The sequence below is a fragment of the Alligator mississippiensis genome, chromosome 7 (assembly GCF_030867095.1).
Source record: "Alligator mississippiensis isolate rAllMis1 chromosome 7, rAllMis1, whole genome shotgun sequence".
Taxonomy (NCBI): Eukaryota; Metazoa; Chordata; order Crocodylia; family Alligatoridae; genus Alligator; species Alligator mississippiensis.
In genome coordinates this window covers 3420341-3439810 of record NC_081830.1, presented here as the reverse complement: position 1 = coordinate 3439810, position 19470 = coordinate 3420341, and the positions used below count along the sequence as shown (strand labels likewise).

Here is a 19470-nt window from a genome sequence, read left to right as displayed (position 1 = left end):
GGATATTAGGAAAAACTCTCTCACTAGGAGGGTGATGAAGCACTGGAGCAGTTTACCCAGAGAGGGGGTTGAGTATCCATCCTTGGAGGTGTTAAAACCCAGCTTGACAAAGCCTTGGCTGGGATGATGTAGTTGGGGAGGGTCGTGCTTTGAGCAGGGGTTGGACTGGCTGTGACCTCCTGAGCTCCCTTCCTACCCTCGGTTTCTATGACTGTATAGCTCCGAAATACACTGTCTCAGTCCATTTTCCCCCTTAAGAAAACCCAAACTTGGAAGCAATCTATCCAGTGGGTGTATCTAGGATTGTCAGAGCAGTCACCACAGCTTCGAGGGCCAAAGAAAGCCCGAGACCTCCCCAGCGCGTGCCTGGCAGCTTCAGCTCTGGGTTTATCACCTCTGGTCTCTGCAAGCCTCTCAGTCCGAGAGCTCCAGCATGAGAGCAGCAGGGCGAGGACTGCAATCTGGCAGCATAGGAAAGGGTTACAATAGTCGAAGCAGAAGTTAGCAGTACAGCTGACCCAGAGGGCGGGACCCAAAATTATTGCATGTGCAAGGTGGAGGCTCCATCTAGCTTCACCAAGGGAGAAGTTTATCAGATGGATTTCAACCCCGGGATCTACCTGGAAACATACTACAGCCTCGGTGCAAGTCACTGCAAAGGAAACAAGATCCTGACACTCGACCTGAGAAGCCTGTGTGAGATGTTCGCTTGAAGTGAGTGTCACACAGCACACTGCATTGTGGTGATTCATGTTCATTAATGCGCCTTAGATACTGTGCATTTATTTTAGTACTTTCTTAATAAAGTACTAACTAAATGCACTAAAGGTACAGTGCAGTAGCACTGGCACATAGTTATTTAGTGATACTAACTGCACGTTACCTGAATAAGACTGCACATAAATAGCATGTTTTTTGCCATGACAAGCTACTGCACAGTGTTATTAGGCTAATGTGCAATAAGTGTCTTGTGTAGACACACTTGGGAAGTGCCAAGGCATGTCTAGGGGCCTGGAAATACCCCCCCCGCCCCCATCTTGGTAGCAACAGCTGTGGGGCCAGGACAGGTCACCGTGCATCGCACTACCAGCACAAGGACGAGCGTTGCTGAGTGCTGACACCAGCTCGAATCCATGTCTGCTCTGCATCACACCTGGGAAATGCTCTCGGGCGAGCCACTTTGTTCAAAAATTACCTTTTGCTTTTCAATAAAGTGGAGCTGGAAACCTCCGCCAGCTTGAAAGGGTTATTAGTGCTCCCTACCCGCTTTGGGGGGCGGGGGGGCTGTGTCCTGCAGCGTCGGTGGGGTCAGTGGAGGAGCCAGCTTCCAGAAACGAGAACTTTGCTAGTGATGTTCCCTTCATTGTTAAAGAAAGGAAAGGGGAGGGCCTTTCATTATTAAAGAAAGCCCTGGTCCCAGGGTGCAGTGTCCCAGCGCTGTGCTTGCCCCTTCCCGCCAGTCTCAGCCCCGCAGGTGCCTGCGTGAGGGGCGCGGAGGGGCAGCCCAGCCCGGGTCCCCTCAGGAGCCTCTGCCGCCTGGAAACGTGCGCCGATTGGCTGGGAGGGATGCCGTTCTGTGCGCCGATTGGTCCGCCTGCGATCCTTCGCGGTCCCATAGCGCGGGCAGGGCTGAGGCAGCGGGGCCGGGCCGGGCCGGGCCGGGGGGTGGGGGGGGCTCTCCGGCTCGCAACATTTGCACGGAATCCCCCCCCACCCCCCCTCACCGCCTTGTTTAAAAATAGAAAAAAAGCGGGAAAAAAGCAGTGAAAACCCGCGGTGCGGGAAGAGCGGGAAGAACCCGCGGGGTTGCTCCGCACAGGCGCGTTGTGGAGAGGAGCGGGGCGGGAGTGGCGGGAAACTGGAACCGGCGGCGGTGTGTGGCAATGAGTGCGCTAGAGCAGCGCGGCCGTGCCCGCAAGCAGAGGGGATCCATGCGGGTAGTTACAGATGATGTGTGTGTCCATGCATGTTAACACGCCTCAAGACCGGTAGCCCGGCAGGAAGCACGGCAAACCCCAGCAAAGCCCGCTTCGCGCCGGGCGCCTCAGCCAGCGTGCAAAGCCAGACACCACGTGACGCCGCGCAGAGCCCGCCAGACCGCGCACGTGGCAGGCATGCCGCGGCCTCGTGAGCTGCAGCAGAACGGCACGGGCTGATTGGCTGGGGCGTGTCCCTCCCCGCCAATCAGCAGACGGCAGGAGGAAAGTTTCCCCCCACGTGCCCCAGAGACAAGGTGCCGAAGTATCGCTGAGGGGGACTGACCCCCTCCCTCGAGGTTTCCTATTGGTCCCCCATCAGGGGCGGGGCCTCCAGAAAGAATAAAAGTCCGCGTGCCGCGCACACGGGCGGACTCGGTGACGGACGGCGACGGAGGGCACAGAAGAGCTGGGAGAGCTGGCCAGCGGGGGGGGGGGAGCCGTAACCCCAGAAGCGCCCTGAAGCGGCAGCGGCGCCTGCCTCACCGCAGCACGAGGAGGGCTGAGAAGAGCTGGTAGAGCTGGCCAGCGGGGGGGAGCCGTAACCCCAGAAGCGCCCTGAAGCGGCAGCGACGCCTGCCTCACCGCGGCACGAGGAGGGCGGAGAACAGCTGGCCAGCGGCGGGGAGCGCTAACCCCGGAAGACCTGAAGAGGCGGCGGCGCCCCGAGGAGGTGAGGCGGAGCCCCCTGCCCGCTCTGTGCCGGGGTGGGCGGGGCGGGGGCGGGGCACGGGCTGCAGCTGGGGACCTACGGCCCCTCTGCAGGCCCGGGGCTGTGAAAGGCTGTGGGGAGTGACGTCCCGAGCCACGTGGGTGCTGCGTGGCTCGTAGCACCTGTCAAGCACCGGTGACCCGCGGGGTGGGCAGCGGCCGGGCTTGCACGCGTCCAGTTCTTCCCTGAAGGCACCATTTGGGGGCAGTGGGCGAGGTCCCCGGGCCTCGGCCGCAGCTTTCCCTTAAGGTGTCCTTCAGGGGGGCGGAGGCTCAGGTTCGTAGTCAGCTCCACTGCTCCCTTAACGTGTCATTGGGGGGGCGGCAGGCAGGGCTGGTTTGTCTCTGTCCGCGGTCCTCTCTTAAGGCATGGTTTGGGTCCGCGGTGGGGAGGGCCGGAGGACCCCCGCAGTCCTCCCTTAGGGTGTCATTTGTGGGGGCAGCGGCAAGGTCTGTAGGCCCCCGCTGTCCTCCCTTAAGATACCATTCGGGTTGGCAGTGGGTCTGGTCTGAACCCCTGTAGTTCTCATTTCCTGCCTTTGGGGGGGGGCAGCGGGCCAGGCCCGTGGGGCTTGGCCCGCGGCCCCTTCTTAAGGCATCACTTGGGGCTGCAGTGGGCGAGGGCCTGGAGGTCGCCGCTGTCTGCTTGGGGTCATCTTGCCGAGCTGCGGTGTGGTGCTGCCCTGCTCGCAAACGGGTCAAGCACTGACAGTCTTTCACACCCCCAAGCCCGAGCCACGGTGTGGTGCTGCCTAGCTCTGTGGGCGGTCAAGCACTGGTGGTCACTTGAGGGGGCTTGTGCCCTCTCAAGGCCATCCCATGGGGAAGCACGAGCACAGGGGGTGCCGCCGAAGAAAACCAGCAGAGAAAACAACGCAAAAGCAGGTGTGAGCCAGCCTGCTATTTAATGGACAAATAAAATTGATCTGCCAGGCACCTGGTTGGTGTCTGGTGCCTTTCATCTCCAAGTTCATCCTTCCCCGCTGCGCTGTTTCTCTCATCTCTTTTCCTGTTACTTCACATCCAAGTTTCCCCGCCCGCTGCCCCCTTTAATTTCTGCAGTGGTTCCCTTGTAACCACTGTGTGTGTCCTGAGCGTGTGCTGAGCGTGTCCGAGCTGGTCGTCCAGGATGCTGAATCCCTTGCTGATAAGGGATTGATGGAAGACATCGTTTGCCTGGACCGGCCACCTGAGGCTGCAGCCCCGAATCCCGCGAGACCGGTCCCCTTTGAGGGTCGATGCGCATCGCCCCAGGAAGGACAAGCAGACGGGATGGCAGGCGAGCAGCAGCGAGCTGACCAGGAGGGAGGAAGGCCAGGCCAGCCAAACAGGAGATAAAGGTAAGAGAAATTGGACATGGGGAGTGTCCACCCCATGGGTTTCATTGCTAAGTTGCACACCTGGGATTTGGAAGGTTTGGGGTGGGATTTCCCGTGCCCCTAGTCTGGGAGCAATGTCCAGGTACCCTGCCTTTACTGCTTGTCTGAGGCTACTTTCTGAGGTTGGCCAGAGGTATTGTATTGCTTGTGCATTATGGGGGAGGTTGCAAGTTTCCAGAGGATACTAAGTGCATTAAGGGTTATGGCTCCTAGATGTATGCTCTGGCTCTGTTCACTTACAGCCCGTCTGGGTCTCTGTTCTTGCAGGCCTCGGAAGAACGGGAAGGAGACGCGGATGGGGAAAGCAGCAGGGAAGAGGCGAGGTAGGAGAAAAGCCAGTCAGAGAAACAGGATGTGAAGGGAAGGGACTCTGGACAGAGTGGCATCCCTGCCTTCAGGTCTCGATCATGTCTTAGCCAAATTTGGGCTTTGTGAGCCTTTGGGCGAGCTCCCTGTAACTCAGAAACGAGTCTCTGCCCTTGATGTTGCACTTTTGCAGCAGTCAGGTGGAAGGCGGACAACCCTGTAATCGAGGTGTGTCCCCACCACCATGTTTGTGAAGGCCGTGGATCTGGTTAGTGGTCTTGCACAGCACTGCCCCACCCTGTCATCAGAGTCGAGGCCAGCTGTCAGACCTGGCTGCCAATTGCACAGCAACCCGTAAGTGGGGTGCATGCTGCTTTCTAACATGAGAAAAAATGGCTAGCGCTGGACATCCTGTAATTGGGAGTCAAAGTCCACTGCTATTCCTGGCCAGTCGAAGAGGAGCCCCTGTAAGCGGGGTGGACGTAGCCGCCTTCCACTGGCCTTAGAGAGCCGGAGCAGTTTGCAGCGTTGTGCCGCAGGGCAGCCTTGCACACCAGAGCCGAGCGTCATGGGGTGACAGCCAACTTTTTAGACCCCAGAACTTGATGACTTTCCCGTAGTCTGGGTTGAAGTCTGTGGCCTTCTCTCCCCGTGTCCAGGCACCTGTCCTTTTTCATGCATCTGTGTCTGACTCCACGTCTGGACCCCTGGGCCGCCCTGTAACAAGGGTGCAAGTCCCGTGCCCCTGGTGGAAGGCTAAATAGCGCAGAGCAGTGGACAGCCCTGTAAGCAGGGTCCAGCTCTCTGTCGCTTTGGGGACAGCCCTGTCCTTTGCCTGGCCTGGTGGCCCCCCCTGTAAGCAGGGCTGTGGTCCTCTCCCTTTTGCCCCCCATGGGCAGCCTGACTAGCCAGGCGGGCCGGGCCCTGTAACGAGGGCACCGGTCTCAGCCTTGTCGCCCCCTGGGAGCGGAGGAGGACTTTCAGTGTAAGGCTCGAGGTCAAGCAGTTTGCAGCATCAAGCTCCTTTCCAGCCTGGGAACACTTTTTACCCTTGTGAGAGTGTGGAGAGCGAGAGAGGAGCGCCTGGGAACGAAAGCGTTTGTTATTTTCTTTTTGTTGTTAAAATCGCTGCAGCGTACTTTGTTTTCTTCCCAGTGCTGGGAAAGGGGCGAGATGCGTCCTCGTAGCCTTCTCCTCCCACCTCCATACCTAGGGGGACGGATTTCCAGGCCTTTTGGTCTCAGGGAGCATTAGGTCCCCTCTCTAATAATTTTGGGCATACGGCCTCCCTGTAGTTCAGGGTACAGGCCTTAGGCCTCCTCTTTTTGGGGTCCTTTGGGCACTTTGTAGCTCTTGCAGTTCCTGCCCTCCTTGAGAGACAGCCACGTGTTCACCAGCCGAGTCCCTGGGGACGAGTGCCCTGGCACTTGGCCAGCCCTTGCTCTGCGCCCCCGCCCCCGGCCTGCAGCCTGTAAGCAGGGTCCAAGCCCCCTTGCTTCTCCGGGTTGGGTCTCGTCCCACTCGGTGAGGTTGGCCACAGATGATCCCCACAGACTGCAGGGAAGGTTGCAGGCTTGTGGAGGATACTGGGTGCGCTGGGACCCCTGAGGCTTCGTGACCTTCCTGTAACTCAGGTCCAGGACTCTGCTCTGCTGCTCCTGGCACCTTGAGATGGTCTCGTCTCGCACCCTGTAAACAGGGCTGTGCCCCCCCAGCCCCTCTTACCTTGGGGGAGGAGGCTTCCTTTAGCCCTTTGGGCTCTGTGCCCATCATGATGGGTGGCTGAAGCCATAACTTTTGTGTCCCCAGACACGAGGCTGCTTTGAGCCCTGATTGAGACGGCCTGAGGCACCCGTCAGCTGGCATTCAGGGCTTTACAGGTTTTCTCTGGGCTTCATGCCCCGCAGCCAGCTGTGTGGAGGGAGCACCGCCCTGTAAGCAGGGTTGCTGGTGTCTGTGGTCACCTTCATGGTGCCGTCCTAGCACTTCTGTCCGGAGTCCTGGCCCGTCGCGCTCTGGTCCTGGCTGGCCCAGGTGTCGGCAGCCCAGACCACAGACATGTGACGTCCCCCATCTCCACGGATAGAGAGGACAGATTGGCACCAGATTCAGGTATGGCTTAAAGTGGGAGAGAAGTTGCAGCCCATAGACTTGTCTTTCAACATGGCGAGTTAAATGCAGTGTCTGCCTGTGTTTACTATAGGCCCTGATAGGAGCAGCTGGAAAGGTGGCGCACAAGCAGGAGTCAGCAGACAAGGAGGGAGGAAAACCATGCAAAGGTAAGGGAGCTTTGATGCAGCCCCTCTTTTTCTTTCTTTATTTTTGGTCCCTTTGCCAAGCCATAGACCTTGGGATCGGGGGGCCTTGGAAGTCTGGTTTGTTGGCACCTTCTTAGGAGCAGGATTCCTATCTTAGCTCCTGATGTTGTCATACGCGGATAAGTTTTAGGTGGAGTACTGAGCATCTTGTAAACCAGAGGCATGTGTCACGTCCGCTTTGCTTTTCCAAGGCAGCAAGCTCTTTAGGACACTGGGCGTTGTGAGCTTGCTGTCGCTTGGGTTCGGCCTGGCAGCCGCAAGCGGGCAGTCGTTCCTTCCCCCACTCACTGCTGTTACCTGGGGTTTGGTTACGTCCCCAACTTGAATGCAGGTGTTTTGAATGTTTTTTTGGTCCTTTGAGGGGTTTGACTTTGCTGTGGAGGAAGTTGTAGTTTCTGCCCATTGTCCTCCACGTGTGCGGATGCTTGTTTCCTTGAACCGCACGGCCTGAGCAACCAGCGTTCGGTCAGCCTTGTGCCATGGCAGCTGGTGTTTGCGGGGGGGGGGGGCACCATCCTGTAAGTAGGATTGCAGGTGCCTTGTGCTGCCATACCTTGTGATGTGGTACAAGTTGGGCCTGTCGGCTTGTGGCCCATGGCTTTCCATTTCCAGCTGAGCTAGTCTTTGGGAGCTGAACAAGGACATTCCTTCTCGCCCCGCTGTCGAACAGAAGACGGCTCCACAGGGGTGGCAGGGAAGGACCAAACAGACATTACAACTCCCTGTCTCAGTCTCTGACCCCATGCTTTACACCCAGACTGTGTTTCAGTTTCTTTGTCGGGGGTGGGTCCTTATTTCTTTTCTTTTTCCTTTTTGCAGCTGCCAGATGGACGAGCAGCAGGCGAACCACACCAGGGCGGAAAGCCAGGAAAATGGGATGCGAAGGGAAAGGACTCTGGACAGAGTGATCTCCCTGCCTTCAAGTATCAGTCATGTATTAGCCAAATTTTGGCTGCATGAGCTCTCTGTAACGCAGTAACGAGCTTGTGCGTTTGATGCTGTTGCACTTGTGTGGCAGTCGGGTGGAAGTGGACAACCCTGTAAGCAAGGCGTGTGTCACCGCCACCTCCTTTGTAAAGAGTGTGGATCTACTCAGTGGTCTTGCGCAGTGGGGCCGCCCTGTAAGCGGGGCCCGGGCCAGCTGCCAGACATGACTGCCAGGGGCGCAGCCTCCTGTGAGTAGGGTGCATGGTGTGTCTTACCGTGTAAGAATGACAGGCACTTTGAATGTTCCTAGCATTGGACGTCCTGTAATTGGGAGTCAAAGTCCACTGCTGTTCCCAGCCAGTCGGAGAGGAGCCCCTGTAAGCAGGGTGGACGTAGCCTCTTTCCACTGGCGTAGGCAGCCGGAGCAGTCTGCAGCGCTGTGCTGAAGGGCGGCCTCGCGTATTGGAGCCGAGTCTCGTGGGGTGACGGCAAACTCCTTAGACCCCAGAGCTTGATGACCTTCCCGTGGTCTGGGTTGAAGCCTGTGGCCTCCTTCCCAATCCTTGTGTCCAGGCACCTGTCCTTTTTCATGCATCTATGCCTGGCACTCCACATCCAGACAGCTGGGCCACCCTGTAAGGAGGGTGCGAGTCCCACGTCCCTTGGTGCAGGGTTAGATTGCGCAGAGCTGTGGACCCCCCTGTAAGCAGGGTCCAGGTCTCAATGTGCCTTTGAGGGCAGCCCTGTCCTTGGTCTGGCTGTGGGCCCCGCCTGTAAGCAGGGCTGTGGGCCTTTCCCTTTTGCCCCTCTTGGGCAGTGGCAAGTGAGATGGACTGTGCCCTGTAAGGAGGGTGCGAGTCCCACGTTTCTTGGTGGACGGCTAAATTGTGCAGAGCTGTGCACCACCCTGTAAACAGGGCCCAGGTCTCTATGTGCCTTTGAGCACAGCCCTGTCCTTTGCCAGGCCTGACCGCCCCCTCTGTAAGCAGGGCTGTGGGCCTTTCCCTTTTGCCTGTCTTGGGCAGTGTGGCAAGTGAGATGGACCGTGCCCTGTAACGAGGGTGCGAGTCCCGTGTCTCTTGGTGGAGGGCTAGATAGCGCAGAGCAGTGGACCACCCTGTAAGCAGGGTCCAGGTCTCAATGTGCCTTTGGGGACAGCTCTGTCTTTTGGCTGGCTGTGGCCCTCCTTGTAAGCAGGGCTATGGGCCTTTCCCTTTTGCCCCTCTTGGGCAGCGTGGCTAGTCACACGGACTGTGCCCTGTAACGAGGGTACGAGTCCTGTGCATCCTGTTGCACGCCTAGGTTCTGCAGAGCTGTGGCCTGCCCTGTAAGCAGGGTTCAGGTCTCTACGTGCCTTTGGGAACAGCCCTGTCCTTTGCCCGGCCTGGCGACCCGCCCTGTAAACAGGGCTCTGGGCCTTTGCCTTCTCTCCACCGTGGGCAGTGTGGCCAGTGAGATGGACCGTGCCCTGTAACGAGGGTGCGAGTCCCGTGTCTCTTGGTGGAGGGCTAGATTGCGCAGAGCAGTGGACCACCCTGTAAGCAGGGTCCTGGTCTCAATGTGCCTTTGGGGACAGCTCTGTGTTTTGGCTGGCTGTGGCCCTCCTTGTAAGCAGGGCTATGGGCCTTTCCCTTTTGCCTCTCTTGGGCAGTGTGGCTAGTCACACGGACTGTGCCCTGTAATGAAGGTACGAGTCCTGTGCATCCTGTTGGACACTTGGGTTCTGCAGAGCTGTGGCCTGCCCTGTAAGCAGGGTTCAGGTCTCTACGTGCCTTTGGGGACAGTCCTGTCCTTTGCCAGGCCTGACGGCCCTACCTGTAAGCAGGGTTATGGGCCTCTCCCTTTTGCCCCCCGTGGGCAGCCTGACTAGCCAGGCGGGCCGTGCCCTGTAACGAGGGTGCTGGTCTCAGTTTTCTTGCCCCCTGGGAGCGGAGGAGGACTTTCAGTGTAAGGTTGGAGGTCAAGCAGTTTGCAGCATCGAGCTCCTTTCCAGCCTGGGAACACATTTTACCCTTGTGAGAGTGTGGAGAGCGAGAGAGAGGAGCGCCTGGGAGCGAAAGCATTTGTTATTTTCTTTTTGTTGTTAAAATCGCTGCAGCGTACTTTGTTTTCTTCCCAGTGCTGGGAAAGGGGCGAGATGCGTCCTCGTAGCCTTCTCCTCCCACCTCCATACCTAGGGGGACGGATTTCCAGGCCTTTTGGTCTCGGGGAGCATTAGGCCCCCTCTCTAATACTTTTGGGCACACGGCCTCCCTGTAGTTCGGGGTACAGGCCTTAGACCCCCTCTTTTTGGGGTCCTTCGGGCACTTGGTAGCTCGATTGCAGTTCCTGCCCTCCTTGAGAGACAGCCACGTGTTCCCCAGCCGAGTCGCTGGGGACGAGTGCCCTGGCACTTGGCCAGCCCTTGCTCTGCGCCCCCGACCCCGGCCTGCAGCCTGTAAGCAGGGTCCAGGCCCCCTTGCTTCTCCGGGTTGGGTCTCATCCCACTCGGTGAGGTTGGCCACAGATGATCCCCACAGACTGCAGGGAAGGTTGCAGGCTTGTGGAGGATACTGGGCGCGCTGGGACCCCTGAGGCTTCGTGACCTTCCTGTAACTCAGGTCCAGGTCTCTGCTCTGCTGCTCCTGGCACCATTGAGATGGTCTCCTCTCGCACCCTGTAAACAGGGCTGTGCCCCCCCAGCCCCTCTGACCTTGGGGGAGGAGGCCTCCTTTAGTTAGCCCTTTGGGCTCTGTAGCAGCCACGATGGGTGTCTGAAGTAATGGCCTTTGTGTCCCCAGACACGAGGCTGCTTTGAGCCCTGATTGAGACTGCCTGATGCACCCGTCAGCTGGCATTCAGGGCTTTACAGGTTTTCTCTGGGCTTCATGCCCCGCAGCCAGCTGTGTGCAGGGAGCACCGCCCTGTAAGCAGGGTTGCCGGTGTCTGTGGTCACCTTCATGGTGCCGTCCTAGCACTTCTGTCCGGAGTCCTGGCCCTTCACGCTCTGCTCCTGGCTGGCCCAGGTGTCGGCAGCCCAGACCACAGATGTCTGCCCTCCCCACTTTCCACGGATAGAGGACAGTGGCCACAGGTCCAGGTAAGGATAAGAGAGGGAGAGAAATAGGGGCCTGCAGACCCATCTTCCATCGTGCTGATTGACATCCTGTTTCTGTCTTGTCCTTTTTGCTTCCAGAGGAAGAAGCAGAGAAGACAACAGACAAATAGGAGTTAACGTGTAACCAGGACAGAAAACAGTGCCAGCCCACAGGGAGACAAAGGTGAGGGAGTTTGGGTAAAGACTTGGGGTATGTGAGCCATGGAAAGCTTGAAGTGCCAGGACGTCCTGGGTCTGTTGGCTTATAAGCAAGGCACAGGTCTCCTGCCCTGCTTTCTCCAAATCTTAGGCTACTTTGTGCGGTTGGGCAGAGGGGTTACCTAGGGATTGCAGGGAGGCTGCAGGAACCCCTTCACAGCAGGGCTGAAAAGAGAGAAGCTGCAGCCGCTCGATATGCACTCAGGCTGCATTGACTTCCCCCTGCACCACCAAGTCTTTCCAGCACTGCAAGGACAAAGCCTGGGACAGGGTGTGAGGTGGGAGGTAGTCAGCCAGGGAAAAGGGTGCGAAGGAAAGGGACTCTGGACACAGTGACCGCCCTGCCCTTAGCTCGCAGTCACGTAAGAGCCAAAATGTGGCTGAGGGAGCCTTGGAGCAGTGGGACCTCCCTGTAAGCAGGAAGCCGGTCGCACCCCGCTTCTTTCAAAAGGTCACCAAGCTCAAGAGTATAACAGGCGCCGTGAGCTACGTTAGTGTATATTTTTAGTGGTGTGTGCAGTTCGTTGCCAGCCAGCTCCACTTCTGTCTTGTGTACTATTGCAGGTCCCTGAAGAGCAGCTGGAGAAGAAGGAACAGAAAGCAGGACCAGAAAGCTCAGAAACAACAAGTGTGGGTTGGTGTGGGCAGGAGGAAGAGACATACATGTTTAATGTATGCTTAGATATGTACAGATGGAGACTGTTGTGTGCATCTCTACACTTTCAAACACTCAGTTAGGAGCAAGCTGCTGCACGCTTCAAGTTGCACCAGGGACTCAGTCTTGGGTTGGTCCTATTTGTAGGCAGTGAGGTTGAGGCATTGTGTGTATTTGGTTGGCTGTGATTTGTAGGCAGTGAGGTTGAGGCATTGTGCGTATTTGGTTGGCCCTGATTTGTAGGCAGTGAGGTTGAGGCGTTGTGCGTATTTGGTTGGCTGCGATTTGTAGGCAGTGAGGTTGAGGTGTTGTGCTAGTTGTGCGTATTGATATGTGGCGGTCTAGGTTTTTGCAGGTTGGTTGCTGTTGCTAGTTTAGGAGTTGATCAAAATAGCTGTGACTGAAGGCAGTGTGTAGGGTTTTCTGGGTTGGGTTGTCAGTGTTGGTGGAGAAATGCAGGGTTGTGCTCAGTTCGGTTAGTGGCTTGGCTGTAGCTTGCTTTAGCCGTAGGCTGTGGGGCCAGTTTGAGGCTGTTTGTGGTGCAATTTGGTTGCGTCTGTAAGTTGAAGCTCCATGGGTGTTTGAAAGGGTTCATCTCCATCCCCATACATGAAGATCTCCTGTGTCCAAATGATCCTAGCGGTAGTTGGCGTGCTTAGTGTCAAACCGGATGTGCACAGTCGAACAATAAACAGTATAAAAAGGCTTTTCCCCTTGCGCCTGGTGCTCTTCTACACTGAGAGGACTTGGCCATTACCCGTTCCTGTTGTGAGCTGGCTGGAGGAATAATAAACTTCTTCATTTTGTCTACTGATCTGATCTGTCTTGTTGAATAAAAATGTCCTGTTCTGATTTAAAAATGGTAAAATAATATGACAGGTGATGCCTAGTCCCCAATTGACAACTGTAAATGCACTGTAGGAAATCAGTCCTGATTTATTTGAGAAAATAAAAAATAATGTAAGGTGAAATTGTGGTACGTGGCTGCAATCTGTTGAAGTTCAGCTGTCCCTTTTCTCAAAAGAGAAAAAAATGGTCCCAATAAAAAGAAAATGCTCAGAAAATGGTGTGAGTTTCTTGGTGTTTTTTTAGTCTATTTGTTTCAGACTTTTCTCTGAATGCCTTGAGTACACGTCCTGCTCCTTATTTCTAATGGCATGGTGTGGGTGCTTTGGGCCTGAGGATGCATCTTAAGGACCAAGGTCCAAGCTCTCCCTAAGCTACCAAATAACTGGGTAGGTTTGGATTATGCTGCCCTAGGACGGTTAGGCAGAGACGCAGCTGCGAGGCAGGCACTGGGGGTGTGTAGGGCTCAGCATCCTCCACAGCTATGACCTGCACTTGGGGCATGATCAGTCCTGGCTCTGTGGGACGGGGGTGGTGCAGTATCCCTTTTGGGATGTTTCTTTAAGGACAAGAAGGGACTGAGGCAAGGAGCAGGTCAGTGCTGTTACTTTCAAAAACTGCTTCTGCAACGTGCCCCAGCACTGGATGCACGGGGTATTGAAGGGGTGATAGTTTAACAGGGTGCTGTGCCCCCTTTTAGGATCACTGGGACTGAGGACTATTGGGGCAAGGATATGGCCTAGAGATGCCTGGGTCTCTGCCAGTGCAGAGTTCATGACTTCCCCAAGCTCAGTCCCTCCAACAAGAAGGCTGTGGGTCGCTACTAGTCCCCTCCAGCTGGGCTCAGAAAGCCTCCTGCTCTTGTAGAGGGTGAGGGATGCAGGGCCAGCCACAGTGCCGCAGGGCGGGAGCCCCAATCCCTGCTGCAAGCATTCAACCCAGTGCAAACCATCAGTGCTGGGTGCTCTACAGGTGCCATGGGCAGGGTGCTTCGATGTGGGGGCTCAGGCCAAGCTGTGACCCAGCAACGGCCAGGTGAGACATCGACACCGGAAAGGCTCCGGGTCGGGATTGGTGCTGCTGAAGCTGCAGAAGCGGGGCCTGTGCGAGCCCCCCAGAACCAGGCTCAGCTGCACCCTGACATTGAGGTGAGCTTTGCCCCCGAGGGAGTCCAATCCTCTGCGCTGAGTGGGAGAAGGGCTTGCAGCAATTGCTGCTGGTTTCATATGAGCTGCACAGTTGCAGTTTGGGTCTAGGGGATGCCCAGCAGGAGGAAGGGAAGTGCTGGGGGCCCCCAAGAGCTGGTAGCTAACTGGGTTTGCATCCGGCCAAGCAGGACACTTGTGGTCAGAGCCAAAGAGGGACAGTGGCTCTTTCAGAGGCTTATAACAGTGCTGGTCGGATACAGCTGGCTCTAGTTAGGAGCAAGGGCTTTGAGGGGCTCTGCATTTGGGCTGATGCACTTCCCTGCCTCTCCTTTGCTGCATTCATCAGTGAAGTTACCCTCTTCCTGCAAACCCACAGCAGCTCGTCTGCTGGACCCACCAACAGCACAGGAGGCAGGAAACAAGGTAAAAAATTGGGGGAACCATGAAACAAATCCTCACAAACTAGCCAAGGTTTCCAGTTCCATTTTATTTAGTGCTGGAGGATGCCACTTTCCTGGAGCAAATTCCACATGATAGCAAATAAGAGTATTTTCTGGGCCTGATTCGGAGCGGACCAGTGGAGTTCAAGCAGCTGCGAGTCTTTCTGGTCTCGTGGTATGAAAGATGGGGTGGGAGATATTGGGGAAAGCGGAGAGCATCTTCCAGAGGGTGCATGTGGCCTCTTGACTCGGTGCCTCTGGCCACAGCAATGAAAGAGTTGGGGAGCCCTGCGAGTAAAGAACTGGCCCCAGAGACCCGCTCACCATGCAAGGGTGGGATTTGAACCCATGACACCCAGCTGATCATGTGCAGACTGAAAGAAGATTAAATAGGAACCAAGGAAATACAACACTTTCCACACTGAGGCTTATAAATGAGTTGAAGAGAGAGGTGCATATTTAATTCTGGGTACGGTGGGCTGCATCCCCACTGATAATTGTGTCTCCTTCAGATCTCCTTTGGAAACCAGATATCCACATGCATCCAACCGCTGAAAAGTAAATGTAAAGCTGGTTAGGAAATGGAATAGACATCTCACTGTAAATTCAATATTTCAAACTTGGTTTCCAGGTTGATGGGAGAGGAGAGGTTAAAATACTAATGAGACTTACGCTTCATTCAGAAAGGTAGGACAAAATGCCAATAGAAAAAGAACTACAAAAACCAGAACTCGTGGTTCCAAAATGAAACCTTTTATTAGACCAACTGGAAAATGGTAAGAAAATCATCCTTTTCTGCAAGCTTTCGGGATCAAAGTCCCTTTGTCAGGCTCCGGGAAATGCATAGATGGTACAAGAAAATGGAAAAAGAACACTTTCATTGAAAGCAACATTTCTTTCACACTTCAATGTGCTCCAACCCCTGCCTTTTTCTTTAACTCTGTCATTTGGACTGGCCCAAATAAGCAGTTTCATCATTATGAATAAGGGATGTCTATTTTTTTTTTGTTGCTTTTCTGTTGAATCAGATGAATGCAAGGCGCTTGGACTCTCGCAGTCCTTTCTAGCTACTGGACGAGCTTCAGCAGCAGCGATGGAGATCTCCCCAGGCCTGTCCAGTGCATCACCTGGTGCTTATGGGACTTCTTCAGGCACTTGGAGTTGTGGGTTCGTCTGCCCCTTCCCTGGTGGAGTCTGGGGCCAGAAGGAAGGAAATAAAGACTCCTTTCTGGAGGCTCCCGCTCCCAGGGTAACACCCTGCTTCTCAGGCTGCTCTGTACGTGGTTTCATGCTTTTCTCCGAGTTCACATCAAAATGTTCCTGCAGTCTTGAGATACATGGACGTGTTCAGCTAGACACAGAGGTTTCAAATGACATTCGATCATACATGTGCAAGGAAATAAAGTGGACTATCAGAGCAATATTTATCTACTTTTTTAAAGTCACAGAAGATTTTCAACTTTTTATCACATAACTCAGTAATAGCATCTACATAATTATAAAAAAAAATGTGTTTCATTTCCTTTCATTACTAATGGACCTCCAAGCAGCTGTATGAGTTGTGACCACATATACAAACGATTTCTATGCAATACACAATAAATATGGTTTTTTACAGTACGCAGAACTTGCTCAGTGGATTCATCTGATCTTCGTTAAGCAGGGAGCTGATGGTCACGGTTGCCTTGAAACATTAAAATCTACAAACAAAAGATTTATCCTTCAATCCTACTATGAGATCTGCAAGTCAAGACATCTGAATTTCTCTGGGGGCCTCTAGACATTATTCCAGCTGCAGCATTGCTTTCCCTACGCGATGGAGACATCATGCCATGTGCGCGGCTACAGGTGCATCAAGCAGGCCGTCAGGAGCACCGCTGGAAGAATTATCTGGCTAACATCTTGGGCACTATACTGGTTGCATAGCAAATGTCAAGAAAAGGTAGATTTCCAAGAAAAGAAGTGCATGGGGGTGAGAAGGCTCTGGTCAGCAAAAATTGTGACCCGGAGGAGGGCGCTCCTAGTCAGGAGGGCGAGATACAAGAGCAAAAGCAATACAAAGAACAGGAGCTGTGTCTGAGTTACATTGTCAAGAAGCATCCCTTTGTTCCCTAAAATATCCACTTTAAAAATAACATGGCGGGGTTCAATTCTAAGAGACTGCAGTGTCCACACAGATTTCAGCGCTTTTTGAAGGGAATTGTGAGCATTCATATATGACTAAATGTCTTTAAATATTTATTTGCTACTGTCTTTATTGGCAGGGGGAAGGGGGGATAGTTTGAGAAAGTTCCCACAGAATAAAACAGTTTTCCCTCTATTGCACAAGCTTGCTTCCAGAAGTGATTTGTTAGATGCGAGTTCTTCTTGCACAAGCAAATCCATCCCCAACATCTGGAAACACAGAAGATCTCAACATCACATAAAATCAACAAGATCCCTCTGTCAGCTTGCCCTCCTACATGGATAGACATCATCCTAGCTGAAGAGTTACAACTCCTAAGCAAGCCACATGAGAGCCATGGAAGTAGATTCAGTTTTTCCATTCATGCAAGTGAAAACAAAACTTAGGCAGATTGCCAAGTAAAATCCACACTGAAACCCTGTTCAGACACCCACATGTTCAAGGCTCGACATACAATCGCACTCGCACTCGTTTTCCCCCCCCAAGCACTCTTCCACCTTCTGGGTAACAGAAGCTAAAAATTACAAAGTGAAATGTCAAGGATGGGCTCCCGTCCTGAGCTCCAGGTACCGTGTGTCTGGTATCCGTCAGAAAGAAAAGAAAGGTCTCACTTTCCTTCGAACTGAATCAATTGTATGAAAGAGCAAGATCTCCTTGAATGCAATGCATCAGGGACATGAGAATTAGTGATCTGGAGTTTGACAATAACAGTATTGTTTTGAAAAACTGAAAGAATTAGACCTTCAGGAGAGACTAACATCACCCTAAGTTTACCAACTGGGTTGCCTACATGGGCACCCAAGGCCAAAAATACCACTGATGTGCAAGCTGGCATGCTGTACCTGGGGTGTGTGGACGACAATGCATGACTATATACTCACAAACTGGGCATATGAACCAGCAACAAAATGTGTTTAAGTATTTAAGTGAAAAGACGTGGGCTCGAGTGGCTAGGGCACTTACAAGGGCAGCCAGAGATCTTGGGTCCTCCTCAAGAAGAGGGTGTTTGGATCTGGGCATCGCTGACCCCCCACAACAGTAGTCTAACCACTACACCAAGGGCCAGACACTGTCCAGCCCTTTCCCCAATACTCCTTTTCAAATATGGCCCCTTGGGCAGCCATAGAGGAAATACCTCAAGTCAGAAGAAAGAGAACAAGCCAGAGCGCGTGATCTGGAGAGATGGCCGCTAGCCTGAGTGGGGAAGGCCCTGGATCATAGCCGACAACCTTGCTCCCACTGAGGTGGAAGCTTTATCCCATATTGTGCCCGCTATCCATCTTTATCAAACACTGTATTAGCAGCTCATCTTGAAAAGCAGCATTGGGAATGGCTGTTATAATAGTTATAGTAGTGCAATGAGAGACTGGCAAAGCCAGGGTCCAAATCCCCCATGACCAAGGAAGGCCTAAAAACCAGGAACTCAAGCTCCCTGGATGAGTGCCAGAGCCTCTCCTCTACGGGCTCAAAGACAGACAAGTGTCTGAAGCCGTTATGCGTGCACAAGGGGTGTGCACATAGGCCTGAGCTACTCTTGCACCTGTCCAATCTGCACCACTATTTGGCCATGCATGGAGAGCTACACATCCACAAATAAATGCCAACCTGTGTCTGAGCGGCATTTTTTGCCCTTAGACAACCCCGACTGTCATGTATATCACCAAATCAGGTTGCCTACATACCAAGAAGGGAAAAGAAGTTCACCCTCAGTGACTGTGGCTGAGCTAGTCTTTTGTGCACTCTTAATATGACAAATAATGATGAGTGGAAAAAAATCACACAAATCCCAACATCATATTCAATGTGATTACTCCATGCATTTCCTTCTTTGTTTTTTCCTTTCCTTTTTTCTCACCATCTTTTCTATATTAATAACTCAAGAAATCAGGAAGCATGTATAGTTTTATTAGGGACACTTCATTTAACAACTGATCAGGCTTCCTGTTAGAGAGGGCTCCTAAAAAGGTTAGCTTTCTGCCAGAAAAAGGAGGAGAAAGGAAAGGGCAACCAAGGGGCAATTACACACATGCATTCACCTGCCACAATGACACTTGCGTGGTTGTTGTATGATCTCTGGGAGGGGTAGTACACGCCATTCCTTTTTCACTCCTAAATTCAGTTTGGTTATCTTGAAACATTTCAAATAATTAATCTTGTACTCAGAAAAAAGGTCTGGCGGGGGGAGGGGAGGGGCCACAATTGACTCCTCATGCGCAGTTCAAAGACTGAAACCCTGCTCCAAATACAAGGCTCAACTCCAAAATAATTATATTCTCATGTATGACACCTCTACAATGGATTAGTGATTGGAGAAACACCAATCATCAAGGGATGTTTTAATTTCCTCAAAACCAATCATGACGTACTTGAGAAAACAAGTATTAGCATTAAAGACCAACTAAAATATTTCACTTGGTTACACACAAAAATAACCAGTTAGGCAACCCAGAAACCTTGGGTTGGCCCCATAGTGGTACCCTACACAGTGTAGACCTCCTGTTAAGTTTGAATCCTTTTATCCTGCACCACAGTCATTTTAGCAGGCCTTTAATGGTGTTAAGTTAGGTTGAGTTAGCATAAGGAAGACTAACTGAGCTAGCCGTTCCCAAAATGTTCTCTCACCTGTGCCTCACAGTTTTCCATACTGCTTCCCTTACTGATACTGTTTTAAGGCATCAGATGGGAAAATGAAATAGCAATGTTTGGAAAAAGTTTAACTTGTATCCAGTGACCTGGGTTGAAGGTGTCAGAACATGTTAGATCAATCTAAAGTGGCTACGTACTGGTCCTATTCAATTTTCTCTAACCTTCTTCTAAGGGCTATTGGTAAGTACCTTAGGAGGAAAGGCTCAAGAGAACAGTTCATCACATCCTAGGGAGGCTTTATGTTTCAAACACATGCCATCTGGACACCCGTAGGCAGCCATTATGTTCCAGCACCTTACGGATCAAGTATCTGTGCCCCAGAGTCATGTGGTAGTGTATATAGATGTGTGGCAAAGTGGGAGTGCCTAGCTAGCCACAGGGCCAGTTTCCCACCTGCCTCTGGGCATGCTGCCCACCTGTCTCACCCTCCATGCCTTGTTGCTAATTAATTAAAACCTTATTTAATGTGGGAGGCTGCCCTGGCCTACGCTACATTGATGCTATATGGCCCACCTGAAAGTGAAGGCTGGGGCTTAGGCACGCCTACTCACCTCCCCAGTGAAAGGCAACTGGCCTAGTATCTCCTGGGGGCTCCCACACCACTCAGAGCCCCACCAGGACACCCACTCCCAGCAGGG

The 19470-nt window shown here is 53.4% G+C and overlaps 1 long non-coding RNA gene across 2 annotated transcripts; it reads left to right on the top strand.

Moving 5' to 3' along the window:
- Positions 1-1882: 1882 nt before the first annotated feature.
- LOC132251625 (uncharacterized) lies at positions 1883-12631 on the top strand. Of its 2 annotated transcripts, none has more exons than XR_009463615.1 (6): positions 1883-4027; positions 4334-6484; positions 6576-6651; positions 7510-10696; positions 10793-10877; positions 11477-12631. It is a non-coding gene; the product is annotated as an uncharacterized LOC132251625 (long non-coding RNA). The 2 variants fall into 2 exon arrangements; XR_009463616.1 differs by having other exon boundaries at positions 1886-4027; positions 4334-4389.
- The last annotated feature ends 6839 nt before the right edge of the window (positions 12632-19470 follow it).